Below are 6,369 nucleotides of genomic sequence, written 5' to 3'. Positions count from 1 at the left end.
CTGAAACCCTTCACAGCCCGGAAGAGTTTTTTGTTTTTGGCTTACTTCCTAGAATTCCCCCTTTTGTTTTGCTAAGAGGTGGTACAGAGCAGGGTTTCCCACAGTGGAGCCTGCCTGGGTTCTGCTGGCTCTCAGGATGGCAGGCCCATTCTTACGTTTCTCCTCCACAGTGAGACAGTATCCACTAGGCTAGAATGTGCTGCTCCAAGCTGCCAAAGGGCTTGGATTGTTAAAAATAGTTGCTAAGACAAAAAGTAATCACAGTGTGCACATCACAACTGCATTAAGGACACTTTTGCGTTGTGCTCACAATCTCTTAAATATTGTTCGCAAAGGTGTTCAGCCCCTCCAGCTGGAACTCTGGGAAGAGGCTGACAGTTTTGTGAAAAAGACAAGAGGAGTAGCGTGGGTGGCAGGAGGGAAAGCAGCCTTCAGTTAAAAAGATCAGCCCTCAGTTTCAAGGTAAGCTTCCGGGAGGCTGGCCTCAGGTGGAGTCAAGGTCAGAGGTAGGAGAGGCCGTGGGGCAGGGATGGGGGAGATCTACTCATTCAGGTCCTTCAGGCTCTGCTCCAGCATCCTCTGTGTACAGAGATGCTCCTCTTTGGTGCACTTCAGCTTATCTTCCAAGTCATCAATGGTCTTTTCCAGCTTGGCTACCGATCTTTCAGCAAAATCAGCACAGGTCTCTGCTTCCTTGAGTTTATCAGTAAGAATCTTTATTTCTTCTTCATACTTGGCTTCCTTTTGAGAGTACGTTTCTTCAGCAGCACTCAGACACTTCAAGTTCTGGTCCATCAGTCTGATCTGCTCATCCATTTCTTCGCAATGGGACTCTGCCTGCTCAGCTGGTTCTTCCGTACGTTCCAAGTCTCCTTCAATAATCACCAGCTTATGAATCACCAGCCACCTCTTCATACTTCCTATCTGCCTCATCTGCAATGTGCTTTGCTTCCTTTAGCTGGATTTCCTGGAGTTCCATCTTTTCTTCATCTTTTAGAGCCCAATTTTCAATCACCTTCATACCTCTTTCACTCTCATCAGCAGCCTTTTCCACTTCCTCTAGCTTCTGCAAAGCAGTGTGGCAAGGCGCTCCTGGGCACGGTCCAGCTCCTCTTCAACCAGCTGGATCCTGCGGTTCAAGGAGGCCAGCTCAGCTTCAACCTGCTCCTAGGCCTGCCTTTCTCCCTCCACTTCTTGATAGAGGCGCTCAGCCCTTTCCTCTGAATCATCAGCCTGCTGCCGTAGAACCTGGATCTTGTGCTTTACCACCTTGATGGTGATACTCCCGGCCATGTTGCCTACCCAGCTGCTTCTGGAAATCCGGTTTCTACCTCCTCCACTCGGAGTTGTAGCCGCTTTTCCAAAAAATTTTTTAGAGCCATGCCAGACTTACACTCCTCTCAGCAGTAGGAGAATGAAAGTGGCCTAGAAAAGAAACAGAACGGGTGTGATATTAAAAAGTAGAATTTTGCAGTTAATTTTATGATCCTGGAAAGGTACATGTTATGGTTTATGGCCAGATATAGTCAAAATACCATGAAACATTTATGGTCAGTCAATTCTCAGAACAGTGGAAGCAACTTACATTGTGTAAGGCACAAGTACATTGGGGAAACAACAATGACACGAAGAACAACAACAACAAAAACAACAAAAAGCAAGGCGAATTCTGGGTAAGAACATGATCACAGTCTAACATATACAGTATTTTAATGTGTTTGGGAAAGCAGCATAGACAGGATCTCTTATCTGGCACATTTCTGGAAATTAAATCCACTGTGAATGAAATGACAGAAAACTTTTCCTCTGTTTTGTTACTTGGAGCTGAAAGATGAAAACTGGAACTTGTTCCTAGAACAAAATTTGTATCAGTTCCCCAGGGGGATAAACCAAAGAGCATTAGCTCTCTAAAGGATGTGAACATTTAAGAAATGTCATTGGCTCTAGGGAAATATCTCTTAATTTAAAAGATATATTGAGAAAAAAATTAAGGTATTATCAGATTATAAAGCATAGCCAGACCTGTGAGGATGAATAAAATTACTGTGGAAAAATTATTCAGAGTACTAGAGAAGTAGACATGTTAAAAGGTCAGAAATTCTAGTTTGAGATGATGGGGAGAGATCAGCAGTCACGGGAAAGAAATTGTATACAGGCATCACTATATCTATGGGAAACTACATCTAGGACTGAAAGCAGACACCAAAACTAGTCAGTGCAAGTTCTTTGCATAAAATCACACATCATACGACACTTGATTGTAAGTGGAACACACCCTCTTGTATCATTAAATAACAGCTATGTTGCTATGTTACTTATAATCCTTAAGATGATGAAAGTGTTAAAAGCACAGATATTATACCATGTTCTGTAGCAAGGGAAACTATATATGTATAATATAGATGTACTTGTTTTTAAAATATATTTAAATTTTGAAAATTCCACTGCAAAATTCTACATTTTAAATTTAACCAAGAGTTCATTAAATCTGTGGTTCAATAGTTGGATAAATCTGTGCATGGAGAGCTTTTGGATAAATCAAGATAACTCTCTGTGTGTGTGTGTGTGTCTGTGTACACAGTATGTATGCAATGAACATAAATTCAAGTAAAATATACATACAATAAACATCCTATTCATGCAGAATAAATATTAGTATAAGTGAAATTAAAATGTCTTAAAACTGCAGTGTTTTATAGAGAAGGGTTATTTCATACTGTAAAAAAGATAAGTATAATTTAAATTAATCATTGGGTTTAGTCAATGAGAAGTAGTTGATAATGTTAGGAATTTTGATAGAACAATAAACACAATTGAAAGTATAATGGATTGATGGAAGTACAAATATGATATAGAATTTAGGGCATTTGCATGTGATCGTTCCAGCAACCCAGAAATAAGTACACACCGCATACCCATCATATTGTTCATCACACAAAACATCTTTCAAATCAACAACCCAGGTGAATTTACTGTCTGCTTAACTTTCCTCAATCACTGTCCTCATTATGACTCAGTGCATGTCACTAACCATGCATTCAGTTTTTTATATCAAAACTATTCACTTGAGGTAAGAGTGTATGCTGAGACATTGAAAGCCTCTGAAGTGCTCACTCATGCAGGAAAGGATGATGGTTCCATTTTCTAGTTGTGATAAGCCCTTTGTTTCTGGGTTGAAATAGTTTGTGGAGGCAGACATGAGGAACAAAAATCATTTTGTCATGTGCCGCAAGGTGAGTTTTTTTCCACATGTGGATAGGGAAAGGCCTTGTTTGCAATCCCAGCTTTGTAGCTTATACCAACAACATTCTCCCCAGACTTAAGAAAGCATTTACCTTTTAAATTTGGGTGTTGCCTTCATTTCTCTGATGCTTCATAAATATTGAAAAAGAATGATCATCTATTGTCAACTGATTAAAATCATCTTATTACAGAAGCCATTTTCTCATTTGTGAATAGGAGATGATATATATGAATGATATTATTGTGATCATATTTGTGATGGCTATTTCCAGTTGTCAACTTGACTATATCTGGAATGAACTACAATCCAGAAAGGGAGAGCACACCTGTATCCAGATCTTGACACTTGAAGATACAGGCTTTTGATCCAGATCTTGAGGCATAGTGGTCATGAAAATCTTAGGCCCAATCAAGGTAGTATATACCTTTAATGCCAGAACCCCATGAATGAAAGGGTGAGCAAGTTCCCCTGAGGAACGGCCTTGATAAGATGCCCACAAGTTTTGCTGTTAGCCTTTCTCCAGTTCTTCCCCAGAGGGACTTGTGTTCTTTTACAATGACAACTGCAGAGGTAAAGGAAATAATGAGACCTTCTGGGTCTGTTAGATACTGGTTCTGAACTGACACTGATTTTGGTAGATCCTAAAAAACATTGCTGCCCTCCAGCTACAGTAGGGGCTTCAGGAGGCCATGTGATTAATGGAATTTTGTCCAGTTCACAATAGGTCTAGTAGATCCTCAAACTTATCGTGTGTTTATTTTCTCAGTTCCACAATGCATAATTTGGATACATATAGGTAGAAGTTGGCAGAACTCTCATACTGGTTCCCTGACCTGTGTATTGAGGTCTATTATGGTTAGAAAGGCTAAATGGAAGCCTTTAGAGTTGCCTTTACCAATGAAAATAGTCAATCAAAACAGTATCATATTCCTTGAGTAATTACAGAAATTAGTGCCACCATCAAGAACTTGATAAGTGCAGGGGTAGTGGTCTCCACCTCATCTCCCTTTAAGTCTCCTGTCTGGAAGGGGCAGAAGTTAGACGGATCATGAAGAATGACACTTGACTATCAAAACCTAAATTGGTTAGTAATTCTGATTTCAGCTGCTCTACCAAATATAGTTTCCTTACTTGAGCAAATTAACACATCTCCTAGTACATAGTATGCAGCTATTGATCTAGCAAATGCCTTCTTCTTGATACTTTTCCGTAATGACCACCAGAAGCAATTTGGTTTCAATTGGCAAAGCCATCAGTATACCTTTACAGTTTTCCCTCATGGATATGTTAACCCTCCTGCCCTGTAACATAACTTAGAAGGGACCTTGATAGTCTGTCTCTTCTACAAAATATCACATTGATGCACTATACTGATGACATTATGCTGATGTGACCAAGTGAGCATGAAGTAGCATCCACTTTGAATGCATTGGTAACACATATGCATATCAGAGGATGGTAAATAAAACCAATAAAACCAATCAAAATTGAAGGACTTCAGTGAAATTCTTAGGATTCCAGTGGTTTATGGCATGCAGAGACATTTCCTCTGAGGTGAAAGATAAGTTATTTTACCTAGCCTCTTCCACCATCAAGAAAGAAATACAACTTTTAGCAGTTCTATTTGGATTCTGGAGACAGCAGAATCCCCACTTGGGTGTGTTACTCAGACCCATTTACCGAGCTACTCAGAAAGTTGCTGGCTTTGGTCCTGGAATAGGAGAAGATCGTCAACAATTCCAGGCTGCTATATAAGCTGCTCTACCACTTGGGCCATATGATATATAGTAGACCCAATGGTACTTGAGGTGTCAGTGCCAAATATAGATATTATCTGGAACTTTTACCAAGCCCCTATAGATGAATCACAAAAGAAACATTTGGGATTTTGGAGCAAACCTCTACCATCATCTGCAGACAACTACTCCCCCACTGAAAAACAGCTCTTGCCCTGCTATTGAGACTTAGTGGGAACTGAACATTTAACAATAAGACACCAAGTTACCATGCAACCTGAACTACCCATCATGAGCTGGGTGTTATTAGACCATCCAAGTCATAAAGTAGGCCACGCACACCAGCAGTCTCTTATCAAATGGAGTGGTATATATATGATCAGGTGGTGTATATGTGATCAGGCCTGAGCAAGTCCTGTGAAGTTACATACAAGTTACACAAAAAAGTTGCCCAAATATTTATGGTTTCTACTCCTGTTACAATGTCATCTGCTGTCATGCATGCACCTATTTCCTCAAGGGGTATTTCCAATGATCAGCTGACTGAGGAAGAGAAGACTAGGACCTGGCTTACTGACAGCTCTGCACATTCTGCAGGCGCTACACAGAAGTGGACCACTGCAGTATTATAGCCCTTTTCTGGGGACAACCCTGAAAGATACTGGTAAAGGAAAATCTTCACAGTGGGCATAAAGAAGTACACATGGTATTGCAGTTTTCTTGGAAAAAAACATGGCCAGATGTATGATAGTTCACTAACTCATGGACAATGGCCAATAGATTGGCTGGATTGTCAAGGACATGGAGAGGTCTTGATTGGAAAATTGATGATAAATATATCCGGGAAAGATGTGTATGGATAAATCTCTCTAAATGGGTAAAGGATGTAAAGATATTTGTGTTCCATGTAAATGATCATCAAACGTGATTTTAGATGAGGATTAAATCAATATTCAAGTGGATAAGATGATCTGTTCTGTGGACAGTCAGCCTCTTTCCCCAGCAATCCCAGTCATTGCTCAATAGGTACATGGACAAAGTGGCCATAGTGGCAGGGATGGGAATTATGCTTGGGCTCAAAAACATGGACTTCCACTTATCAAGGCTGACCTGGCTACAGATGCTGCCTAATGCCAGTTCTGCCAACAGCAGAGACCAACACTGAACCCCAGATATGGCACCATTCCTCAAGTCCAATGTAGCCAAACTGCCACCAGGTTTCTGGCTGCTCAACTTGAGGAATGGCTGTATTCATCAGTCAATGGACATCTAGGCTGTTTCAAATTTCTAATGACTAGATCAACAATGAACACAGATGAGCAAGTATCTTTATAGGTATCTATAGACTCCTTTGGGATATACCCAAGAGTCATATACCTGGACCTTAAG

At 40.4% G+C, this 6,369-nt stretch overlaps 1 pseudogene; it reads right to left on the bottom strand.

The window, feature by feature from the left end:
• Window positions 1-540: 540 nt before the first annotated feature.
• LOC117705535 (uncharacterized) lies at window positions 541-1,293 on the bottom strand (annotated as a pseudogene).
• Window positions 1,294-6,369: the final 5,076 nt, after the last annotated feature.

Source organism: Arvicanthis niloticus, chromosome 3, assembly GCF_011762505.2.
Source record: "Arvicanthis niloticus isolate mArvNil1 chromosome 3, mArvNil1.pat.X, whole genome shotgun sequence".
Taxonomy (NCBI): Eukaryota; Metazoa; Chordata; class Mammalia; order Rodentia; family Muridae; genus Arvicanthis; species Arvicanthis niloticus.
Note: the sequence above shows the minus strand (reverse complement) of the source record. Positions and strands in the feature narration are given on the sequence as shown.